Here is a 26,978-nt window from a genome sequence, read left to right on the forward strand (position 1 = left end):
GAAGGAAGAATTTGTGCTGGGAAGGGTAATTTAGAGGGGGTTGTGCTAGGAGGAGGGATTTGTGGGAATTTGTCCTAGGAGGGGGATTGAAGAAAGATTTGTGCTGGGAGATGGGGGGTTGTGCCAGGAGGGGGTGGGGGAATTTGGGCTAATAGGTGGGTTTGGGGGGGTTTGAGCTGGGAAGGGGGATTTGGAGGAGAAGATTTGTGCTAGGATAGAAAGTTTGAGAAGAAATAGGATGTGTGCTAGGCCTGGGATTTTTTTTTGGTGAGGAAGATTTGTGCTAAGAAGGGGAATTGGGGTGGGATTTGAGCTGGGGGGCAAAGATTAGTGCTGGGAGGGGGGATTTGAACTGGGAGTTGGTGGAATATGTACTGTACATTATTGTTTGGGGAGAATTTTGTCTTGAAGATGAAATGTATAATGGAATGTTTGTTTCCACTAATAATGATTTTCATGTATTTTTTGTGAAAATATTGTTTTGATATTCTTGAGGGGGGCATCAGGTAGGCTGTACAGGGGGCCCTGGAATTTCTAACAGTGGCAAACGAGTGCCGCCCCCTATCCATGCATCTGGCCTCCTAATCTACATTCGGGGCACCGGATGCATGTATTTTAATGGGGGTTTGAAGCACATGATTAGAGCCTGAGGCTCTAATAGGCTTCAAAATAGGGTGGTCTTGGGGTGCAAAGCACTGCTCTCTGAGCCCACCCAGTTGTGCGAGAATAGTGAATGAATATTCGCTATTCTCACACTGATTCTCCTCCCGGCCAATCAGGAAGGCAATCCTATTGGACGCATAGGAGAAGGAGATGCCCACCCACTGCCTTTCACCCATCGTCATGCTGCCCGCCTGGAACATAGATGGGGCAATTGCTGGATGACCGACCACGAGACCCAACTGAGCGGGAGCGTTTGCCACTGGCTGCTACCCTGAACCTGAATATCACCCCTATTCCTGACTACGAGGGAGCCCACCCAATGGGGTTACACAAAACAAACAGGCAGCTCTTGTACATTGTATAGTGTTGTGTCAGCAGTCAGTCTTTTCACCCAGCAGCAGAGAGAGAGCCCTGATCAGTCAGCTCCCCTATATAAAGGCTTGGGCACAGCTGACACCAATAATGAGGTCTGGATTCTAGGAAAAATGTGGACCTGGGGAGTGGAGGATTTATCCCACCCAAAGCTCTACAAAACCTCGGGCTCCAGAACCCAGAACTCAAATGATTAGGATTCTGAGAGAGCAGAATGTTTTCTCCACATCAGTCATACACCCCGGAGCCCCTCACCATGTGTATGAGAACCGAGGTGACCCCCACACCCCACCCACAGTCCTGCCAGTCATTATCTCTCTATACAGTATTTTTTTGTGATATACTGTAATATATATATATTAGTAAAAGGGTGAACAGTCAGCACTATTGTAATGTACAACACAATATATAGAGTAGAGGGGTCAGCACTATTGTAATGTACAACACAATATATAGAGTAGAGGGGTCAGCACTATTGTAATGTACAACACAATATATAGAGTAGAGCGGTCAGCACTATTGTAATGTACAACACAATATATAGAGTAGAGGGGTCAGCACTATTGTAATGTACAACACAATATATAGAGTAGAGGGGTCAGCACTATTGTAATGTACAACACAATATATAGAGTAGAGGGGTCAGCACTATTGTAATGTACAACACAATATATAGAGTAGAGAGGTCAGCACAATATTATAGTCATATAGGTGGATTCAGTGAGAGTTAGGCAGGCGTATCAGTAGATATCAGTAGATACGCCGACCTAACTCGGAATCTGCGCCGACCTAAGTTTAAGTGTATTCTCAAACTGAGATACACTTAAACCTATCTAAGATACGACAGCCTGCGCCGTCGTATCTTAGGGTGCAATATTTAGGCTGGCCGCTAGGTGGCGCTTCCGTTGAGTTCGGCGTAGAATATGAAAATGCATAGATACGCCTATTCACAAACGTACGCTTGCCCGTCGCAGTAAAGATACGCCGTTTACGTAAAGCGTTTTCAATCGTAAAGTTATTCCATCAAATAGCTGGAATAGTCAATGTTAAGTATGGCCGTCGTTCCCACGTCGAAATTTGAAAATTTTAAGTTGTTTGCGTAAAGTCGTCCGTGAATAGGACTGGACATAATTTACAATCACGTCAAAACCAATACGTCCTTGCGGCGTACTTTGCCACAATGCACACTGGGATATGTACACGGACGGCGCATGCGCCGTTCGTAAAAAACATCAATCACGTCGGGTCACAGTTAATATGCATAAAACACGCCCCCCACATCCTCATTTGAATTAGGCGCGCTTACGCCGGCCTATTCACACTACGCTGCCGTAACTTAGGAGGCAAGTACTTTGTGAATACAGTACTTTCCTCTGACTTACGGCGGCATAGTGTAAATACGCTACGCCACCACAAAGATGTGCGCCCCTACCTGAATCCAGCTAATAGTGCCCCTTATACTGCTGGTCAGGGGGGACAAATGATTTGGGTCTGTGGTCAGCAGGATGAAAACAATGTTCAGCCATAGTGGTCAGTGGGAGGAGTCTGTTGTTACAGACTATGGTATCGGGGTACAGGGATGTGGGGGGTCAGACAACACACGGGGTATCACCTTCTGTTGTATATCCACAGAAATCACCCAACACGCTGGCAGATTGTCTGGAGAACCCCAAATTCCCACCCCAGACAGGGGTAACAGCTGTATAACAGCGCACACTGGATCCCGCCAGTAAGCTGGAACTACAAAGCACTAATCACAGGCAGTGAGACATTTTCTGGTCGGGATCCCTGCAGATCGGGAAATATCTCACTGCCTGTGATTAGTGCTTTGCAGTGCCGGCTTCCTGGCGGGATCGGGCACATGGGGTTGTGAAAATGCTCAAGCCCATCCCTACTGGCCAGTAAAACCAGCTGTGATAGACTTGGCACAGCCTGCAATACCTCTGCCCACCACTAGAGGGAGACTCCACACATATCTAGCTGGCTGACCAGACTCTAGTAACACACAACATGGTGACGGGGACAAAATGGGGTGAACAGGGAGGCAGTTGGGGTGACAGGGAAGTGGGGTGGACAAGTGGGAAATGAGAGGTAAATGGGAGGGAAAAAATTGCCCGTTATCTGTGGTCAGTGGTGTTGGGGGGGATATTCAATCAAGGGAAATGTTGGACATTAGTGATTTTTTAGGAAAAATGGGAATATAGTAGAGAGAAAAGAGGCATTGGTTCTCAGTGGGCTGATAGAGGGGTGGACAGGGGGACAATAGGGGAAATAGGGGTGGATGGAGGAGATAGCGGGGGATGGGGGGAGTGGGAGATGAATACCTGGATGATGGTGTCCTGGTCTGGAGGGTGATGTGGATCTCCTCTGATGAGTCTTCTATGGTTGGGGTCCTCTCCGATGGTCCCTCTTGGCTCCTCTATGGTTGGGGTCCTCTCGGATGGTCCCTCTTGGGTCCTCTGATGAGTCTTCTATGGTTGGGGTCCTCTCGGATGGTCCCTCTTGGCTCCTCTGATGAGTCTTCTATGGTTGGGGTCCTCTCGGATGGTCCCTCTTGGCTCCTCTGATGAGTCTTCTATGGTTGGGGTCCTCTCGGATGGTCCCTCTTGGCTCCTCTTCTATGGTCGGGTGACTTCTGACTCTTCCCAGCACGGTGACTGGACATGAAGGGGGAAATCTCTCCCAACTCTCGGCTTCTCTTCCTCCGGCTCACAAGTGTCCACAATCAGGGGAAAGTTCTCCTCCGTGTCCCCGATGGAAGATGGAGGCTTCTTGTCCTGGCTGAGAGGTGTGAGGGACGTTCTGTGTCTGCACTACGGATCTGGGAAGACTCCAATCACATTGTGAGCCAGCTTCCTCACAGGGGGCCCTCCCCTACAGACGTCCTGGGGCCATGCTGACTACAAACAAAGAGAGAGGGGGAGGGGGAGTCAAATTTGAAGTCATTCAGGGCCATGTGCTTCTTATTCACTACAACCCAAGGAAACCCCTCCCCCCTTTTAACCACTTGACCCCCCCAGGCTTTTTTGGCACTTTTTGTTTACAAATTGAAATCAGTACGTTTTGCTAGAAAATTACTTAGAACCCCCAAACATTTTACTTCTAGCAGAGACCCTAGAGAATAAAATGGTGATCATTACAATTTTTTATATCACACAGTATTTGTGTAGCGGTTTTGCAAATGCAATTTTTGGTAGGAAAAAAAAACACAACAATCACCCCAATTATTTTGTATAATGTGAAAGATGATGTTACAGCGAGTAAATAGATACCCAACATGTCACACTTTATAATTGCGCACGCTCCTGGAATGGCGACAAACTACAATAAATCGACATAGGTGACTCTTTAAACACATTTACAGGTTACCATTTTGGAGATACAAAGGAGGTCTGATGCTAGAATTATTGCTCTCGCTCTGACGATCACAGTGATACCTCACATGTGTGGTGCGATTGCTGGCCGGACATACGTGTGCGTTCGCATTTGCATGTGAGCACGGGGGATGGGGGGCACTTTACGTTCAATTTTTTTTTAACACTGTAACTTTAAGCATTTGTGCGCAGGGAGGGATGGGGGCGCTTTAAATCTTTTTATTTTTATTATTATTATTTATTTTACTTTTTATTTTTACACCGTCCCTTTATTTTTTATCACTTATATTCCTATTACAAGAAATATAAACCTTCCATGTAATGGAAATAAGAGATGACAGGTCATCTTTATGGAGAGATCTCATGTAATAGAAATAAGAGGTGACAGGTCCTCTTTATGGAGATCTCATGTAATAGAAATAAGAGGTGACAGGTCCTCTTTATGGAGATCTCATGTAATAGAAATAAGAGGTGACAGGTCCTCTTTATGGAGATCTCATGTAATAGAAATAAGAGGTGACAGGTCCTCTTTATGGAGATCTCATGTAATAGAAATAAGAGATGACAGGTCCTCTTTATGGAGATCTCATGTAATAGAAATAAGAGGTGACAGGTCCTCTTTATGGAGATCTCATGTAATAGAAATAAGAGGTGACAGGTCCTCTTTATGGAGAGATCTCATGTAATAGAAATAAGAGATGACAGGTCCTCTTTATGGAGATCTCATGTAATAGAAATAAGAGATGACAGGTCCTCTTTATGGAGATCTAATGTAATAGAAATAAGAGGTGACAGGTCCTCTTTATGGAGAGATCTGGTGTCAACGAGACCTCAAATCTCTTCTCCAGGGGCTGTTGTGGCTTTAGTCTCCTCTCGCCCTCGTCTCTGCACTCCTCTCGCTCTCGCCTCTGCACTCCTCTCGCTCTCGCCTCTGCACTCCTCTTGCCCTCGTCTCCGCACTTCTCTCGCTCTCGTCTCCGCACTCCTCTCGCCCTCGTCTCTGCACTCCTCTCGCTCTCGCCTCTGCACTCCTCTCGCTCTCGCCTCTGCACTCCTCTTGCCCTCGTCTCCGCACTTCTCTCGCTCTCGTCTCCGCACTCCTCTCGCCCTCGTCTCCGCACTCCTCTCGCTCTTATCCCTCTGCCCCTCCTCCTATTTTTGCAGGGCATGCTGGGGCTGTAGTTTTTCTTTAGTTGATGAAAATAGAGCTATAGGCCCAGATTCTCAAAGGAGATACGCCGGCGTATCTCTGAGTCTGAGCGGTCGTATCTATGCGCCTGATTCTTAGAATCAGTTACGCATAGATTTCTATTAGATCCGACCGGCTTAAGTCTCTTACGCCATTGGATCTTAACTGCATATTTACGCTGGCCGCTAGGGGCGTGTACGCTGATTTACGCCTAGAAATATGTAAATCAGCTAGATATGCAAATTCACGAACGTACGCCCGGCCGACGCAGTACAGATACACCGTTTAGGTTAGGCTTTTCCCGGCGTAAAGTTACCCCTGCTATATGAGGCATACATGCGGCGTACCAATGCTAAGTATGGACGTCGTTCCCGCGTCGAATTTTGAAAATTTTACGTCGTTTGTGTAAGTCATTTGCGAATTGGGCTGGGCGTCATTTACGTTCACGTCGAAACCAATGACGTCCTTGCAGCGTACTTTGGAGCAATGCACACTGGGATATTCCATGGACGGCGCATGCGCCGTTCGTGAAAAACGTCAATCACGTCGGGTCACAAGTTATTTACATAAAACATGCCCCCTGTTCCACATTTGAATTAGGCGGGCTTACACCGGCCTATTTGCGCTACGCCGCCGCAACTTACGGAGCAAGTGCTTTGAGAATACAGCACTTGCCCGTCTAAGTTGCGGAGGCGTAACGTAAAGAGGATATGCTACGCCCGCACAAAGATACGCCAAACTACGAGAATCTGGCCCATAGTCTTCTGGGACTACATGTCCCATGGTGCACTTGTCCTGGCTCCTCATTGGTCCATGGCTGCAGCCAATTGGGAGGCAGGAGGAATCAGAGTGGGCAGCGATCCCTGCCCTGTACTGCTTGATGGGTGAAAGGGGGTGAGCGGGGGAAATACACTGACAGCCCACGCTCGCTTCTCCCCTTGTCACAGGGCGGGCAGTGGTGGCAGCTCTGGTGTGCCCACAGAGAGGGCTCTGTATGCCATGAGTTCCCATCACTGGAGTAGAGTTCTAACGCTTTGATGGCCAATGCTAGCAGCTGGTCACATCCGATCGTTTCTCGGGTGAACCGGCGGAAACAGTAAGGCCGCCGCCTCAGAAACTAGCCCAGCGGCTTGTGAGCGTCTCAGACAGATTTCATGAGAAAGCCGACCGCCTGCAGAAAAGAACGGCGCCGGGGTCATGGCCGATATCTTCATCTGTAATCCCGATAAACCACTTCCAACCTCCAATGTATAGAGATGTATTGTGGTTGGTAAGTGGTGAATACACGAGCGCCACCCGCAAACTCCATGGGGCGCGCATTGGGTTTGCTCTGTGATCACAGATTGGGGTAAAGGGTCAACAACAAGGGCCCTTTGCCATGTGATCAGCTGTGTCCAATCATAGCAGGTCACATGTAAACAGACTTGCCAGTTATCGGCATTTCTATTCCTAATGCACTGTCTCTGTGTGAGGAAAGGAGAGGAGATAACTGGTGGGTCTGATAGGGCACAGAGAGTACATTGTTTACACCGATCATCAGTGCCCTGAATATCAGAGCCGCCCCTCATCAGTGCCCATCAGTGCCCTGAATATCAGAGCCGCCCCTCATCAGTGCCCATCAGTGCAGCCCCTTATCAGTGCCCATCAGTGCCCTGAATATCAGTGCAGAAGAAAAATTACTAATTTGTAAAATTATATACCGTATTTATCGGCGTATACCGCGCACTTTTTTGCCCTGAAAATCAGGGCAAAATCGTGGGTGCGCGGTATACGCCGATACCCGCTTTCCCGCGCTGAGTTTTGAATACTGCGCCGACATATACCGAGCGCAGTACACTCGGGTATAGTCGGGCAGTCTCGGCTCCTTCCGTGCTCACGTCCTGGACGTACAGGACGTCAGCGCGGGTAGCCGAGCATTGCCGACAATACACGAGTGTACTGCGCTCTGTATATGTCGGCGCAGTATTCAAAACTCGGCGCGGGAAATGAGCGGGGAGGACGCCGCAGAAGGACGCCGGACCCGACGAAGCCGCCGATGGACGCCGCGCAAGACACCAAAACTGTAAGTACAAAAAAAAAAATTTCCACCGGATTGGGGGCAACTTTAGGGGTGCGCGGTATACGCGGGAGCGCGTTATACCGCGATAAATACGGTAACAGAAACTAAGAAAAAAAGTTTGGAATTTTCTCATTTATTTTGCAAAAAATAAACCCCCGAGATGATTAAATATCACCAGAAGAAATCTGTGGGAAGAAAATGATACAAATGTCCTCTGTGTGCAGTGTTACATGACGGAGTAATTGTCATTCAAAGTGTGATGCCGCGTACACTTGATCGTTTTTCGGCATGTAAAAAACAAAGTTTAAAAAAAATGTCATTTAAAGCGATGGTGTGTGGGCTTCACGGCATTTATCAAGTTCTGAAAAATTACAAAATAAATTCGAACATGCTCCATTTTTTCACGACGTTTTAAACAATGTCGGTTTTCGGTTGTAAAAAATGATCGTGTGTGGGCTTTAACGACGTGAAAAATCCGCGCATGCTCAGAAGCAAGTTATGAGACGGGAGCGCTCGTTCTGGTAAAACTAGCGTTCGTAATGAAGATCGCACATTCATCACGCTGTAACAGACAGAAAAGTGCAAATCGTCTTTTACTAACAGGAATCCGCTAAAGCAGCCCCAAGGGTGGCGCCATCCGCATGGAACTTCCCCTTTATAGTGCGTCGTACGTGTTGTACGTCACCGCGCTTTGCTAGAGCATTTTTTTTTACGATCCTGTGTGGGCAAGGCCATTTTAATGATGAAGTTGGAAAAAACTTTGTTTTTTTCTAGAGGCTGAAAAACGCTGTTTTTTACATGCCGAAAAACGAATGTGTGTACGCGGCATGAGAGCGCTGAAATCTGAAAATGATCCTGGGCAGGAAGGGGGAGGGGTGTCCGGTATGGAAGGGGGAGGGGTGTCCGGTATGGGAGGGGGAGGGGTGTCCGGTATGGGAGGGGGAGGTGTGTCCGGTATGGGAGGGGGAGGGGTGTCCGGTATGGGAGGGGTGTCCGGTATGGGAGAGGGAGGGGTGTCCGGTATGGGAGGGGTGTCTGGTATGGGAGGGCGAGGGGTGTCCGGTATGGGAGGGGTGTCCGGTATGGGAGGGGTGTCCGGTATGGGAGGGCGAGGGGTGTCCGGTATGGGAGGGGTGTCCGGTATGGGAGGGGTGTCCGGTATGGGAGGGGGAGGAGTGTCCGGTATGGGAGGGGTGTCCGGTATGGGAGAGGGAGGGGTGTCCGGTATGGGAGGGGGAGGGGTGTCTGGTATGGGAGGGGTGTCCGGTATGGGAGGGGGAGGCATGTCCGGTATGGGAGGGGGAGGGTTGTCCTGTATGGGAGGGGTGTCAGGTATGGGAGGGGTGTCCGGTATGGAAGGGGGAGGGGTGTCCGGTATGGGAGGGGGGGGGTGTCCGGTATGGGAGGGGTGTCCGGTATGGGAGGGGGAGGGGTGTCCGGTATGGGAGGGGTTAATAGAAGTGTGGATGATGTTTCTATGTAGTCCCAGGTTTTGGCTACTTTGTGTTTTTACATGTTGCTGAGAATCCCTCCCGCTGTGCTATTATGCTCTGACAGAGGAGACCCTCCCCCACCATCAGAATACAATGATCGGTGTTGCCGCCTATAGCCGGTAGTATTGATCATTCAGGAAAAACCTGACAGACTGGTTGTACACAAATCGATCAATAGACTGACCCGTGTACAACCAGCAAGCCAATACATGGATCCAATGCCATCCAATCCCTGCTGAAGCCCTTATTGTACCTCCCCTCCCCCACACCACCAGTATGAAAATGTGTGTTACACCGCGCATGCAGAAGGCGGGGCGTGTGATGTCATGTGCCTCGTCTCACACATGCCTCGTACAACATTCCTTTCATCTCCTCCAAGATCTCCGGGAGAAAGTTTCCCCCAAGAAATGAGTGTCATGGCGTCCAGCACATGTAGAAGATGAAGTGTATGAGGTGATCCCCCGGGGGGTGCAATATGAGAGAGAAACATTCCCCATCCTGCTCCTCCCAATCTTCTCCTCACTGCGCTCAATAATCAACCTTCATTTCCCTCCACTAACCAGAAGAACGTCCAACAAACCTTCTTCACATGACCAATCTGGAATGAGATTCTATTGTGTCATCCCAGAGAATGGGGGAGGGGTCCTCTTTGTGATCCCCCCTCCCCCACACTGTGTTTGTAGTCAGCATGGCCCTGAGGCGTCTGTGGGGGAGGGGCCCCCTGTGAGGAAGCTGGCTCACAATGTGATTGGAATCTTCCCAGATCCGTAGTGCAGACACAGAACGTCCCTCACACCTCTCAGCCAGGACAAGAAGCCTCCATCTTCCATCGGGGACACGGAGGAGAACTTTCCCCTGATTGTGGATCTGAGAGGACCCCGACCATAGAAGACTCATCAGAGGAGCCAAGAGAGACCATCCGAGAGGACCCCAACCATAGAAGACTCATCAGAGGAGCCGAGAGGGACCATCCGAGAGGACCCCAACCATAGAAGACTCATCAGAGGAGATCCACATCAACCTCCAGACCAGGACACCATCACCCAGGTATTCATCTCCTAATTCACCCCACTGCAACCCATCCACACCTCTGTTCCTCCACTGCCCCCTTGCCCACACCTCTGTGCCCCCTGTCCTCCCCTCTTTCCTCCCCAATGCCCCCTCTCATATCTGTTCCCCTGCTGCCAAAATGTCCATACCTCTGTCCCCCCACTGCCCCCTGTCCTCCCATGTGTCCCCCTACTGCCCCCTGTCCTCCCATGTGCCCCCCTACTGCCCCCTGTCCTCCCATGAGTCCCCCTACTGTCCCCCCATGAGTCCCCCTACTGCCCCCTCATATGGGAGGACAGGGGACAGTAGGGGGACTCATGGGAGGACAGGGGGCAGTAGGGGTACATGAGTCCCCCTACTGTCCCCTGTCCTATCATGTCTTCCCCTACTGTCCCATCCTCCCATGTGTTTCCCTACTGCCCCCTGTCCCCTCTCTGTCCTCCCACTTCCCCCCTGTCCACCCTACTGTACCCTCGGAGCCCCCCATCCCACCACTGAGCACCAGTCCAATACCGCCTGTTTCTTTACTGAGCACAATGACCACGGACATCGGCATTTTCTCCTCAAAGATTCTAAGAAGATACTTCTTAGAATTTTTGGGATATGACTACCAAATGTTAAGAAGATAAGATGGAGAAAAAACTTGGAGGGGGGATGGGGTGCGCTACCTGTGCATGTGTGGGCCAGCAAGTGGGCGTGGTCAGCAAGTGGGTGTGGTCAGTGAATAGAGGTTTCTTCATGGAGTACAATGGTGATCAGTATGTCCCGTCCTCTGTATACACAACCCCCACACTTCCTTTATACAATCCTACAAATGGACATCTAAGTGTAATGGTGACACCTATAAATAATATCCAGTGCAGATCATCCCAATGTATTGTAATAGAGTAGTGATGGTGCCACCCCCTCTGCAAACATGTCTGAGAAATCGCAGAGCTGCAATGTGCCAATAATGGTGAAACCCCCCGATATATAATCATCATATAATGTACAATTCATGTCAATATTTTATTATGATTAACCCTTTCATGTCTCAGCCTATTTCTGACATTTGGTGTTTACAAGTAACAATCTGTATTTTTTGCTAGAAAATGACTTAGAACCCCCAAACATTATATATATATATATATATATATATATATATATATATATATATATATATATATATATAATCTTAGCAGAGATCCTAAAGAATAAAATAGCAATTTTTTAATGTCACATGGTATTTGCACAGCGGTCTTTCAAACGCAAACCAGCTCTGTGACATCAGCCGACAGCAGACTTCAGCCCGTTGTCGGCTGAATCCAGGTCACAGGAGTGCCAAACAAACTGCACCCCTGTGATCCATAGGAGAAGTACAGACAAACAAGCTTTGGCCATACATCTCCTTTAGTCCTGGTTCACACTTGTGGCCCCTTCATTTGAATAGGCTGCTGTGCCTGTGTTTTCTGCAAAAAAAAAGATGCTTGCACCAGTGGCGGCCCGTGGCATTGTGGGGTTCACATGGTGAGCACTCTGCAGGGGAGAAGAGGCTGGAGATGGTGAGGACTCTGCAGGGGAGAAGAGGCTGGAGATGGTGAGGACTCTGCAGGGGAGAAGAGGTCGGTGCAGCAGACAGTTGAGATGGAGTTCTGATAGAAGAGTGAGTAAACCTTCTCCCTTCAGATGTTGTCTGTTTGGTGACTCAAAGGGAGTGCCGTTCCACCATCCTTGTTCCACCTTCTGCTCTTCTCCTCCTCCTCTCTTGAGGATTTTTTATGCCCCGGGTGCAGTGATTGCCGGGTGCAGTGATTGCCGGGTGCAGTGATTGCCGGGTGCAGTGATTGCCGGGCGCAGGTATTGGCGGGCGCAGGTATTGGCGGGTTCAGTGATTGGCGGGTTCAGTGATTGGCGGGTTCAGTGATTGGCGGGTTCAGTGATTGGCGGGTTCAGTGATTTGCGGGTTCAGTGATTGGCGGGTTCAGTGATTGGCGGGTTCAGTGATTGACGGGTTCAGTGATTGGCGGGCGCAGTGATTGGTGGGTACAGCTGGTCTCTCTATATGTTCTGCTTTGTAAGGGGGGGTCAGTAGCTCCCCAGGGAAGGATGCTGGACGGAGATGGGGCGTGGTCAGACCACGTAATAACACGTATCTCAGATTTGACAATCTTTTGCAGCACGAACTTATCTACCAGAAATAGATCTATATGTGAGTCCGTATGATGTACATTGGGAAAAAACGTAAAGTCTCTTCCTGCTGAATGGTGACCTCTCCACACATGGAACATCCCCGAGGATGAGATAAACTGGGCGAACGCTGCTCTGCGTTGTTGGTTTTCTGTGGAACTGGAAAGGTCCAATGTCTTTATCTGGAATTGGATTAAAGCCTCCACACATGATCTTGTCGTATGGAAGAGACTTTTATTCAGGAAGGACAATTGTTTTGTGTTTGGACGGTAGAGGTTGATCGATGTGTATCCGGTATTGTTAATTTCACAGATGAGAAATATAAATCTGCCTGATTCGTCCCAAGTGTGTGTCCAAATGTCTGAACTGGATGGAGTGTTTGATGGCTACTGCGACTCCCCCTTTTTTTTTGGGGGGGGGGGGGATTGGCCAAATATACATGTTATAACATTGTGCAATTAGGTCTTTTTTTTTATCCTTCACTGATGGGCACTGATAGGCAGCACTGATAGGAGACTCTGATGAGCACTGATAGGCAGCACTGATAGGAGACTCTGATGAGCACTGATTGGCAGCACTGATAGGAGACTCTGATGAGCACTGATTGGCAGCACTGATAGGAGACTCTGATGAGCACTGATTGGCAGCACTGATAGGAGACTCTGATGAGCACTGATAGGCAGCACTGATAGGAGACTCTGATGAGCACTGATTGGCAGCACTGATAGGAGACTCTGATGAGCACTGATTGGCAGCACTGATAGGAGACTCTGATGAGCACTGATTGGCAGCACTGATAGGAGACTCTGATGAGCACTGATTGGCAGCACTGATAGGAGACTCTGATGAGCACTGATTGGCAGCACTGATAGGAGACTCTGATGAGCACTGATTGGCAGCACTGATAGGAGACTCTGATGAGCACTGATTGGCAGCACTGGTCGTCACTGATTTGCAGCACTGATTATCAGTGTACATGTCCCTTTTACACAAGCCATTTAGCCGTTTGGCTCTCTTCTCATGCTGCCAGTATGAGGAAACCTATAAGTGGCTTCTGTTTACATTTGTAATCAGCTGTGATTGGACACAGCTGATCACATGGTAAAGAGCCGCCGGAGGACACTGTGATGACAGAGCATGTGGCCCGCCCCCAATAGGAGGTGCAATCACAGGGGGCCTTCATATGATGGCCTCCCAGAACTAGCCGGCTGCGCTGTAGCTGTCATTTGGCTATTGCGTGATCGTTAAGGCTGCATTCACACCTGAGCGTCGGTCGTTCGTTTTTTTCCGGCGTTTTGTCGCGCGTAGTCATGCTTATTTGCGCGTTTGCATACAGTGTTGTCCGACGTTTTTGTACTTTGACGTTTTTTATTTTAGCCAATAGAAAAAATTATCATCTTTTCATCACTTGTTGCTATGTTGGTAGATTTTTTTAATCTTCTGCATGGGCGACAAGTTCTATTGATTAAGGCTGCATTCACACCTGAGCGTTTTGTCGCCTGAAGTGCAACGCTCTAAAACGCTAGAGGGGAAAAAATACATTATTCTCAATGGAGATGGTTCACATCTCCACTCCAAAACGCCTGACGCCGAACACCTGAAGCTCAAACAAGTTCCGGACCTTTTTGCGCAAATCGGGCAGTTTGGGCGTTTTTGAGCATTTGTATTTCCCATAGAAAGTAATGGAAACGATTGATTCAAGCGACTAGCGCGACAATGAGCGTTTGCTATGGGCGTTTTGTCGCTTTAAGCAATAGAACATTTCACCCAGGCAGAAGATAAATAAAATCTACCAACATAGCAACAAGTGATGAAAAGATGATCATTTATCCTATTGGCTAAAATAAAAAACGTTGAAGTACAAAAACGTCAGACGACGCTGTATGCAAACGCGCAAATACGCGCGACAAAACACTGGAAAAAAACGCCCGAAAAAACTACCAAACAAGCTACGCTCAAGTGTGAATGCAGCCTAAAGCGACGAAACGCCCGTAGCAAACGCCCGTTGTCGCGCAAGTCGCTTGAATCGAGCGTTTCCATTACTTTCTATGGGAAATGGAAACGCTCAAATACGCCCAAACCGCACGATACGCGCAACAAAAAAAGGTCCGGGACTTGTTTGAGCTTCGCGTGACAGGCGTTCGGCGTTCAGGTGTGACAGTCACCATAGCAAATAATGTTATTTCATCCCTCTGGCGTTTGTGAGCGTAGTGCTTCAGGCGTAAAAACGCCTAGGTGTGAATGGAGCCTTAGTGGTTTAACAGTGTCCGCTATCTATGGATGTACTGGAGAGAGATACTTGCCGTGTTCAGTTGAATTGTTTTAGGATGTTTCTTTTCTTCTCTGTTCATTTGTTTATAAAAAGTAAAACGATAGACAAAGCAAGTTATTGTTCTGTATGATCTGTAATAATGCCACAACGTCTTATACATTACATTGTATGACTCCATTGTCTTTGCTGATCATTGAAAATACACATATTTGAGTAAAGAAAAATCTAGTTTAGTATGTTTATATATAACGTTGTACATAATCTTTCTATATAGATAAGATACACTATATTGTCAAAAGTATTGGGACACCTACCTTTACACGCACATGGGGCCAGATGCACGTACCTCGACGCTTCTCTCCGCCGGGCACAGCGTATCTAAGATACACTACGCCGCCGTAACTTATTTTTTTTTTCAAATCCACAAAGAATGCGCGCCGTAAGTTACGGCGGCGTAGTGTATCTTTGGCGGCGTAATGGCACGGCATTCAAATCTCTGTGATGGGGGTGTGTTTTATGTAAATACGTCGTGACCCGTGCGCCTTCCCTGGGGGTATCCCATTGCGCATGCTCGAAATGAAACCGGAACAAGCCAATGGTTAAGACGGTGACGTCATTCTACGCAAATCGCTAACGACTTACGCAAACGACGTAAAAAATTCAAAATTCGAGGTGGGAACGACGGCCATATTTAACATTGAGTATGCCTCCATATAGCAGCTTTAACTATACGCCGGAAAAAGCCGAACGCAAACGACGTAAAAAATTCAAAACTCGAGGTGGGAACGACGGCCATATTTAACATTGAGTACGCCTCAGTATAGCAGCTTTAACTATACGCCGGAAAAAGCCGAACGCAAACGACGTAAAAAAATGCGCCGGACGTACATTCGTGGATCGCCGTAACTAGATAATTTGCATACTCGATGCGGAAATCGACGGAAACGCCACCTAGCGGCCGCCGAAAAATTGCATCTAAGATCCGACGGCGTACTAAGACGTACGCCTGTCGGATCCATCCGAGATGCCGTTGTATCTTGTTTTGTAGATACAAAACAAAGATACGAAGCGCAAAATTTGAAATTACAAGAGATACGCTGGCGTAATTCTTTCGTGGATCTGGCCCATGAACTTTAATGGCATCCCAGTCTTAATCCGTAGGGTTTACATATTGAGTTGGCCCCGCCCTTTGCAACTAACTTCAACTCTTCTAGGAAAGCTGTCCACAAGGTTTAGGAGTGTGTCTATAGGAATGTTTGACCATTCTTCCAGAAGTGCATTTGTGAGGTCAGGGACTGATGTTGGATAAGGAGGCTGATATAATTCATCCCAAAGGTGTTCTATCAGGTTTATGTCAGGACTCTGTGCAGGCCAGTCAAGTTCCTCCACCCCAAACTCACTCATCCATGTTTTTATGGACCTTGCTTTGTGAACTGGTACGCAGTCATGTTGGCACAGGAAGGGGCCGTCCCCAAACTGTTCCCATTAAGTTGGGAGCATGAAATTGTCCAAAATGTCTTGGTATGCCGACACCTTAAGGCCGCGTACACACGGTCGGTCCAAACCGAAGAAAACGGCCAGAAGTCCCAGTTTCATCGGTCCAAACCGACATGTGTACGGCCCATCGGTCTATTGTCCTTCGGTCAAAAATGTTAGAACTTGCTTTAAAATCGAACCGATGGACCGCTGCCCGATAGGTCCAAACCGATGGTTAGTACACAAAAGCATCGGTTCAAAACCCGCGCATGCTCAGAATCAAGTCAACGCATGCTTGGAAGCATTGAACTTAGTTTTTTTCAGCATGTCGTGTGTTTTACATCACCGCGTTCTGACCCGATCGGTTTTTGGAACAATGGTGTGTACACATATCAGACCATCAGGCCACTTCAGCACTGAACCGATGAAAACGGTCCGTCGGACCATTCTTATCAGTTTGAATCGACTGTGTGTACGTGGCCTAAGAGTTCGCTTCACTGGAAATAAGGGGCCAAGCTCAACCCCCTGAAAAACAACCCCCACACCATAGACCCCCGTCCACCAAATTATTTGGACCAGTGCACAAAGCAAGGTCCATAAAGACATGGATCATGAGTTTGGGGTGGAAGAACTTGACTGGCCTGCACAGAGTCCTGACCTCAAACCGATGGAACATTGGTGTCCTTCAGTGGCGTTCACCAGTGCTGCCTCATCAGTGCCCATCAATGCTGCCTCATGAGTCCTGACCTCTAGCCAATAGAACACCTTTGGGATGAATTGGAGTGGAGACTGCGAGCCAGGCCTTCTCGTCCAACATCAGTGCCTGACCTCACAAATGCTCTTCTGGAAGAATGGTCAAACATTCTCATAGACACCCTCCTAAACCTTATGGACAGCCTTCCCAGAAGAGGTGAAGCTGTTATAGCTGCAAAGGGCGGGCCAACTCAATATTAAACCCTACAGACTAAGGGCCAGATTCAAAGTCAGCGGCGTAAATGTAGGCGGGCATAGCGTATCGTAGTTACGCTACGCCGCCGCAACTTAGAGAGGAAAGTGCTGTATTAACAAAGCACTTGCGTCTAAAGTTTCGGCGGTGTAGAGTAAATGTGCCGGCGTAAACGCGCCTAAATCAAATGAGGAACAGGGGGGCGTGTTTTATATAAACTAAGCATGACCCCACGTAAATTATGCTTTTTTTCGAACGGCGCATTCGCGCGCATGCTCAGTATCACGTCAAATTTTCAAATTAAATTGCGCCCGCTCAATGCCTAGACGACGTGAACGTAACTTACGTCCAGCCCCATTCACAGATGACTTACGCAAACAAGGTAAAATCCGACGCTGTTCGTACGTTTCCGACGTCCATACCTAACATGACTTACCCCTGCTTTATGAGGGGTAACTTTACGCCGGCGTATGTCTTACGTAAACGACGTATCTTGATACACCAGGCGCACGTACGTTCGTGAATCGGCGTATCTAGCTAATTAGCATATTCGACGCGGAAATATACGGAAGCGCCACCTAGCGGCCAGTGTAAATATGCACCCTAAGATACGATGGTGTAAGAGACTTACGCCACTCGTATCTTAGCCGAATTTATGAGTAACTGATTCGGACTTACGACGGCGTACATGGTGCTACGCCATCGTAAGTCCTTTGAGAATCTGGGCCTAAGACTGGGATGTAATTAAAGTTCATGTGTGTGTAAAGGCAGGCGTCCCAATACTTTTGAAGACATAGGGGTAGATTCAGAGAGAAGATACAACGGCGTATCTCCAGATACGCTGTTGTATCTCTGAGTATTCTCATAGAATCAGTTACGCATAGATTTCCCTAAGATCCGACCGGCGTAAGTGTTTTACACCGTCGTATCTTAGGCTGCATATTTACGCTGGCCGATAGGTGGCGCTTCCATAGATTTATGCGAGGAATATGCAAATGAGCTAGATATGCTGATTCAGAAACGTACGTCTGGCCGGCAATTTTTTTTACGTCGTTTACGTTAGGCTTTTTTCGGCGTATAGTTACCCCTGCTATATGAGGCGTATCCTATGTTAAGTATGGCCGTCGTTCCCGCGTCAAGTTTTAAAATTTTTACGTCGTTTGAGTAAGTCGTTCGCGAATAGGGCTGGACATAATTTACATTCACGTCGAAAGCAATGACGATTTGCGGCGGAATGCGCCGTTCGTAAAAAAACGCCAAATATGCGGGGTCACAGTTAAAGCGGTTGTAAACCTGCATACATTTTTTTTTTTTTTTTACACCTGCAAGGAAAAAGACATAATGAGCTAGTATGCACCACATGAATGAATAACTTATATAGCGCAGCACATGCGAACCAAATCGCCTCTGTGCGCTTGTTGTTCCTGTCTCCTTTGATATCAAAAGAGCAGAGTTTTGATCTTTCTCCTGAAAGCTAAATGGTTTTCCTCCAACCGAATGCTGGTTGGTAAAGCGTTCCATAGTCTGGGACCCTGGACCGCGAATCTTCTTTCTCCTTTGGACTTGTAATTGGCTTTCGGTATCTGAAGCAGATTTTGGTTGGCGGATCGCAGAACGCGATTGGGGTTGTGAGCTTTTATTTTTTCGCACAGATAATGGGGAGCGTTCCCATGGATACATCTATGCGTTAGACAGAGTGCTTTAAAAGCAATTCTGTCTTTTACTGGCAACCAATGAAGGGTTCTCAGTGAAGGTGAGATTGATTCCCATGGTATTTTCCCAGTCACTAGTCTGGCGGCCGTATTTTGAACGACTTGTAGACGAGCGATTTGGTACTTTGGGAGTCAGAGGTAAAGGGCATTTGCATAATCCAGTCTGGAGTTTACAATTGTTCCCACCACGACTGCTACGTCTTCTTTAGGAATAAATGGAATAAGTCTGCGTAGTAGGTGCAGCAGATGGTGAGATCCGCTGACTACTGACCCTATTTGTGCGTCCATTGTCATGTGAGAGTCGAAGATGACCCAAGACTTTTGACTTTGGCGCTAGGGGTGATGATTTTGCCCAGAATGGGCGGCGGTATCCAAGTTGTTGCAGGTTGATTCAGACGCTTGGCGTGAAACAGGAGAAGTTCTGTTTTCGCGCCGTTGAGTTTAAGATAACTCTTTGTCATCCAGTTCTCTATCAAAGAGAGGCATGTCTCTAGATTGAGATGATGATCCTTTTTGTTGCAAATACGGAAATACAGTTGCGTGTCGTCTGCATAGGAGTGATAAAGTAGTTTTTGGCTACTAATAATTTCAAAAAGAGGACGAATATAGATGTTGAACAACACCGGCGATAGAGGCGATCCTTGAGGGACTCCGCACGATAATGTGCGTTTCTCCAAAGTGTAAGGTCCCAATTTCACTATTTGTGATCGGTTTTCCAAAAAAGAGGAACCAAGATAAATCACCTTCTGCGACTTTGGCTACATCAGCTAGCCGAGTCAGTAATAGTTTGTGGTCTACTGTGTCGAAGGCTGCGCTTAGGTCCAGCAGAACCAGAAGACAAGATTCTCCTTCGTCTGCGGCCTCGAGAGCGTCGTCCCATATTTTGAGCAATGCTGTTTCCGTCCCGTATCCGGGACGGAAACCCGATTGAAATGGATCAAGTAAATTGTGGGTATCTAGATGCTGTTGCAACTGTTGTACCACTACTTTTTCCATTACCTTGGAGAGAACGTTTAGGCCTGTTATGGGACGGCGGTGAAGTGGGTCCTTGGGGTCTAGGGTGGGTTTCTTCAAGATGGGTTGGATTATGCCTTCTTTCAACTGGGAGGGCACTGAGCCCTCCTTGAAAGACTGGTTTATGAGCTGCGTGATAGGAGGCGCCAGGATGTCAGCGCATTCCATCAGCAGTTTGGTGGGGATGATATCCATTGGCGCTGTGCTGTTTCGCAGAGAGCCGATGATATTTTTAGTGGTGTCGATGGAGATGGGTTTTAGGGTGAACTTTCCTGCTTGTGGTGAATTTCTATGGATGTTATGAGGGTAATTACGGGGGGGGGGGTTTCGGGGGCTATTGTTCTGCTGAATGCTTTCCCGGATTCCCTCAATTTTATTAATGAAGTAATCCGACAATTCATTGCAAAACTCCTGGGTATCTGAATTGGGGGGTTCAAGACAGACGGGATTCATGGTCTGAGTGACCATCTTGAAGAGTTCGCGGGGGCGGTTTAGGGAGCTGTTGATAGCCTTGGAAAAATAGTTTTTCTTGGCTATGAAGATTTCTTTGTGGTATTTTCTTGTTGTTGCTTTGTAGATGGCAAGGTTTTCTTCTGAGGAGCTTCTTTTCCAGGCGGCTTCCGCCCTTCTGCGCTCTTGCTTCAGGGACGTCATCTGGTTGTTATACCATCTGGAAGTGTGTTTCCGGATGCAGGTTTTACGTTTCGGCGCTATTAAGTCAGCTGACTGTAATAGTGCTGTGTTTATGGCATCCAGAGTTTCTAAGGTCGTTTGAGGGGGTTGAATTGTTTTTATTTTTTCCCTTAATGTGGTTTTGAAGAGTTCCGAATGGAGCTTCTTCTGACATCTAGTCCAGTGTGTTGTCACTGGTTTTGATGTTTTTGTTAAGGGGGGGATTTTGGAGATTATGAATTTAATTGCATGGTGATCTGTCCATGGCAACGGTTCATTTTCCAAAATGTTTATTTCCAGACCTTGTCTGAAAATGAGATCAAGCATGTGACCTGAGGTATGAGTGGGCCCACATACTAATTGCTGTAGCCCTAATCCTTCCAGGTGGTCAATGCAGGCATCGGCAACGGGGTCTTGTGGGGAATTGGCCCAGAGGTTGAAATCCCCGAGCAGCAAAAGGTGTTTGCTGTTGAGGGTGTAAGTGGAGATAAACTCCATCAATGATGAAGTAAGCAGCGTTTTTGGGCCGGGTGGTCTATAGCGGAGAAGAATGCGAACGGTCTGCTGGGAACTTGTTTGTAGTTGCAGAGTAAGGGTTTCCATGAATGGAAGAGGGTTTTGAAGGACCGGTTTAGTGATCGCAAGGTGATTCTTGTGGATCACTGCCAGGCCTCCTCCTCTTTGCCCTATTCTGTTTTCTGTTAAAATACGGTAGTTTTCAGGCACCAGTTCTCCCAGAATGGTGTTACAGTCGGCTGTGAGCCAGCTCTCTGTAATAAAGAGGCAGTCTAAATCATATTGTCGAATGAAATCGTGGATTTCTAGTCAGTGTTTTACTGCCGATCTTGTGTTGATCAGAGCACATAATATGTGTTTAGGCTGGGGTAAATGGATGAAGTTTTTGACAGTCGATCGTTGATCGATTCTCAATAATCGTTCAGTTCTTAGGGCTTTTTTGGTAATGGCTGGTAGTCTTGCGGCAAAATGCCTCAGGCCCCAAATGGTTTCTGCAGAATATTGCAGATTAACCATGGTCGCCAGCGCCGGGGGGAGGGGGGGTTTGAGTGATGGAGGGAAGATTAACTTAATCTTCTCTCCTGACTTGGTCCAGAGGAAGGCGAAAAAACCCTTGGCCGGGCTCTGCCAATATGCTACGGCAGGGAAAAAAAATCCTTCCTGACCCCTAAAGAGGCGATCGGGCCGAGCCCTGGATCAAGTTTTTGGTTGTGATTTAAGAAGGGGGGGAGTGGGGGTGAGGGGTGCCCTTGTTGCTAGGTGTAGCAAGATGGGGATGATGGGTGCCCTTGTTGCTAGGTGTAGCAAGCGGGGATGAGGGGTGCCCTTGTTGCTGGGTGTAGCAAGCTGGGGATTGGCTCATTATAAAATACTTACCTCGGAACGTGGTAGGGAACTTACCTGGTCCACGCCGAGCTGAGCGTGTCTTCCGGGTATCACCGCTCCAGCGCTGTGATTGGCTGGAGCGGCGATGACGTCACTCCCGCGCATGTGATTTCCTTTCCGGCATGGGTCGGCGAGGAATATCTCCTAAACCGTACAGGTTTAGGAGATATTCTTTATACCTACAGGTAAGCCTTATTATAGGCTTACCTGTAGGCAAAAGTCCAAAAAGTGGGTTTACAACCACTTTAATATACATAAAACACGCCCACATCATCCACATTTGAATTATGCGGGCTTACGCCGACACAGATACGTTACGCCGCTGTAACTAAGGGCGCAAGTTGTTTCTGAATACAGAACTTGCGACCTTTATTATGGCGGCGTAACGTATCTGAGATACGTTACGCCGGGCAGACAGATAGACCATTCTATCTGAATCCAACCCATAGTGTATATTTATTAAAGAATATAAAAATAGAAAATAACTTTATTTAGCCCTTTATATAGAATTCAGATTTTTTTTATTATTATTTTGTTTGTACAGGTCTGAAAGTCTTTGATGCCGTTCAATGGAGGATTCTCAGAGGACACAAGTCAAAGCCACGCTCTAAAAGTCATAAATGTTTTGGATCCTCTTCAGCATTGATCCCGCCTCCGAGGACATCAGTGAGAAGTCATTTCAGTGTTCTGGAAGTGATAATGGCTTTACAGTAAAGTCCAACCCATGTATACATAAGAGGAGTCATTTCAGAAGATATTTCTCATTTGGAATGGGATAAAGATTTACAATGGAGGCAAAATATATCTCACACCAGAAGGTTCACACTGGAGAGAAGCCATATCAGTGTTCTGAATGTGGCAAAGCTTTTAGCGTAGCATCAACCCTTATCAGACACCAGAGGATTCATACTGGGGAGACGACCTATCAATGCTCTGAATATGATAAAGCTTTTACAGTGAAGAAAACCCGTATCAAACACCAAATAGTTCCCACTGGCGAGAAGCCATATCAGTGTTCTGAATGTGGCAAAGCTTTTACATTGAAATCAAATCTTATCAAACACCAGGGAGTGCACACTGGAGTAAAGCCATATCAGTGTTTTGTTTGTAAAAAAGATTTTTTTGATAAGTCACACCTTATCACACACCAGAGGAGCCACACTGGAGAGAAGCCGTATCAGTGTTCAGAATGCAATAAATCTTTTACCACAAAGCAACACCTTATCAGACACGAGAGGATCCACACTGGAGAGAAGCCATATCAATGTTCTGAATGTAACAAACCTTTTACAGCAAGGGAAAACCTTATTATACACCAGAGGGTCCACACTGGAGAGAAGCCACATCAGTGTTCTGAATGTGGCAAAGCTTTTACTGGGAAGTCAGATCTCAAAGCACACCAGAGGGTCCACACTGGAGAGAAGCCATATCAGTGCTCTGAATGTGGAAAAGCGTTTACTGGAAAGTCAGATCTTATCATACACCAGAGGATTCACACTGGAGAGAAGCCATTTCAGTGTTCTGAATGTGGCAAAGCTTTTACAATGAGGGAACATCTTATCAGACATGAGAGGGTACACACTGGAGAGAAGCCATATCCATGTTCTGAATGTGATAAAGCTTTTGCAGTGAAGTCAGAGCTTATCAGACACCAGAGGGTCCACACTGGAGAGAAGCCATATCCGTGTTCTGAATGTGATAAAGCTTTTGCAGTGAAGTCAGAGCTTATCAGACACCAGAGGGTTCACACTGGAGAGAAGCTGAATGAGTGTTCTGATGTGATAAAGCTTTTACAGTGAAGACAAGCATTATCACTCACCGGAGAGAAGCCATTTTTACTGTTCTGAAAATAACTAAGCTTCTACAGTTAATGTCGGGCTAATCTATCACCACAGGATTCATAAGCTTCATCTGCAGAGGAAACACTGGAAGAAGGAGGGATATTAAAAGACTTGTGCATGTCCCATTAATTTCATACCCCCAATGTCATCCCACAAGCTAGGAAAGAAGTGAAAAGTTAAAATGCTACTAAAAATAAAGCAAACTAAAATCTGTGAACAAACTGGAATGTAATGATCGACTGCTTTGAGTTTAGTGCTTATCTCCATCAGACACGCACTTAAAATTGTCAATATTTATAGATCAGCACAAATGACTGAATTGTTTTCTTCATGATTCTCACCTTTATCCTTTTCCATGGAGCTTTGAACATGGAATGTATTTTCATCATTCACTAACTGAGCTGTGTTCCCAAGTGTTTTCTTCATAGACAGATCCTGAGCTAATTCATGACCAACATTGCCTCAGTACCAGAGACTAGGTTGTGGTCAAGTGGCATCTTGCAAAGCCTCTGAAGTTTTAGTGGGAGGGTCCATTATAGATTCTTCTGATTGTTGATACATCGACAGCCAGGATTGATGGCTCCAGCTAAGCCCCCCTTGTCCACACCTCCCATTACATGTTCTACTTCCCCTCCCATGTTCCACGCCTCCTTCCTATGCTCCACCCCCTCTTGTGGATTATAGCTTTTTTAGGCAGGTCTTTAGCTGGGACACCAGCCAGAGGACGTCCAACACAGAGCTGCCACTGTTTATAGGATGCATTCAGTACCACTTAAGTTCAGATAGCCACTTCCAACAGTTCCATTTGGTTCTGCTGAAAGTCTCCAGGATTCCATCAGGTGAAGAATGATTATCATTGTTATCATTTTTCCTCTGTCCAGCTATTACTCATCTCCATAGACTAATCACACAGCACAACTGCACGAGATCTGAACTTACCAAGTGTTAAATGTGTGGTCATATTCCTTCCACTTTAACTGGGGGACTAAAATTCCTCTGATTGGGGTTCACTTTAACCACTTCAAGACCAGGCCAATTCTGACACTTCGCTCCTACATTTATTTTTATTTTTTTAGAAAATAACATAGAAACACCATATATATGTTTTTTTTAGCAGAGACCCTAGAGAATACAATGGCGGCCATTGCAACTTTTTATCTTGCACTGTATTTGCGCAGCAATTTTTCAAACATGTTTTTTTTGGGAAAAACTTAATAATACTTCATACTTAAAAAAAACAGCAAAGTCAGCCCAATTTTTGTCATAATGTGAAAAATGAAGTTACGCAGAGTAAATAGATACCTCACATGTCATGCTTCAAAATTGCACACGATTTGAAATTCTGACAACAAAAGTCCGATGTGAGCTTTTGGTTGGAAATTCCGACCGTGTGTAGGCTCCATCAGACTTTTGCTGTCGGAATTTCCGCCAACAAAAGATTGAGAGCAGGTTCTCTATTTTTCCAACGGAAAAAGTTCCCAGAAATTCTGTTCGTCTGTATGCAATTCCGACGCGCTAAAAAACACGCATGCTCAGAATCAAGCAGAAGAGCCGAACTGCCTATTGAACGTCACTGATCTCGGCTCGTCATACGTCTTGTACGTCACTGCGTTCTTGACGGACTGAATTTTCATCACGATTTGTGTGACCGTGTGTATGCAACACAAGTTTGAGCCAACATTCCGTTGAAAAAAAAAACCACGGTTTTCTGGTTGGAATTTCCAATCGTGTACACGGCATTAGTCATCTAAGTAAGATGAACCTGTGTACTGGAGTCATGGATCAGATAACCAATGAGACCATTGATGTTATAGCAGAGCTGACAGCAGAAGTGTCTCCATCACCTAAGGTGGTGTCATAGAATTAAATATTAAAATATTAAAATAATAATATTAAAATATTAATAATATTAAATTTCAACTTAAATGCTCAAAGATCTAATCTGATGACTATCTCTTGGAAGATCAAGGTGGAGTCTACAAACTGGTGTCACATAGAGAGTGTTGTCCATTTATTTTATATCATGAGGATCTCAGAAGGAGATATCTACACAAGGTAAAGGAGATCCAACCGGCACCTGGGTGGGAGGAAGTGGGGTCCATTTTCTTGGAGGGGTTGAGTTGGAACTCGGTCGAGTAATATGGTGGGTTTTCTTCTTAAAGGATCACTAAAGGATTTTTTTTTTAGCTAAATGGCTTCCTTTACCTTACTGCAGTACTGGTTCCATGTCCTCATTGTTCGTTTTTGCTTTGAAGTAGCTGTAATTCTGCTGTGATCTCCACACTTCCTGCTTGTCTGGCTCCTTATGAAAAATCTCATGGCAGCTTCTCACTGTGGTCTAAGCTGTGTGTCTAAAACTCCTCAGAACCAATCAGATGCATTTTAAAAACAAAACACTGCCCTGGATTTGTTTGTTTTTGTTCTGTGGGTCTCTTTACTTCACAGAAACATGAAACCAGTTTAAAAACGAAAGTGAAACTACAGGTACATTATATGATTGGATTGAATTTAATCTATTTTTAATCATTTTTAAAAGGAATCAGTTAACTTTTATGTCTCTATACCCTGTAAACAGTCATTTCAGCAAAAAAAAAATTCCTTTAGTGACCCTTTAAGCCATTAGTTTCTACTATAGTTTTGATAATAATTTTATACATTGCTGTGGTTATTATTTTCACTGACAGATTTGATTTTGTCTTTTTTATGACCATGAATGATGTCCCTAGAGTCGTTCCTCTCACTATGGTGTGCGCAGTGATATGTAGATTGTGTGGTGTTATTGTTGTTTTCCTACATAACCGCACCTGAAGCCGACATTTGTATGGTGTGCATGTATGTGGGAACGTGTTTTGTGTGTTTTTTACTTACAATATGTTACTTTCATTTTTAAACTTTGTTTCACTTAATTGTATTTCTATCATACAGTATAAGGGGTTGATGGTCTCCCTGTGATAAACTATTTCTTGACACAGGTCCTCTTTAAAGAGACATCAGAGGTTTATTAGATCCTTAATGTCATCTCTGGACCCGAGATCTTGCTTGATCAGCTCCTTCCCTGGCGACAAGAAATGACAGCGCTGAACCCAGAAATGACATAATCTCACACCTTCCATGTTCATTCAGTGAAGAGGAGATCAGAGATCGGATGTTTGCTGATCTTCTGCTCTCACCACTGACACCCACCATGTCTGTCTTGGGCTTGCAGGAGGTGAAGCTGTGCCCAGTATACATGGGGGGAGGGGGGAGGTACCTTCAGTGCGGCTGAATCACTTCCACCA

The 26,978-nt window shown here is 46.5% G+C and overlaps 1 protein-coding gene and 2 pseudogenes across 2 annotated transcripts in view; 2 read left to right on the plus strand and 1 right to left on the minus strand.

Annotated features, from left to right (window-relative positions):
• LOC120928403 (zinc finger protein 300-like) overlaps positions 1-26,978 on the plus strand; it is a 1,021,177-nt gene that overhangs the window by 821,984 nt on the left and 172,215 nt on the right. The window lies entirely within an intron of this gene.
• The window catches only part of LOC120928420, a 399,135-nt pseudogene that overhangs the window by 290,590 nt on the left and 81,567 nt on the right, over positions 1-26,978 (minus strand).
• The window catches only part of LOC120928419, a 304,228-nt pseudogene that overhangs the window by 228,342 nt on the left and 48,908 nt on the right, over positions 1-26,978 (plus strand).

Source organism: Rana temporaria, chromosome 2 (genome assembly GCF_905171775.1).
Source record: "Rana temporaria chromosome 2, aRanTem1.1, whole genome shotgun sequence".
In the NCBI taxonomy this organism is placed as follows: domain Eukaryota; kingdom Metazoa; phylum Chordata; class Amphibia; order Anura; family Ranidae; genus Rana; species Rana temporaria.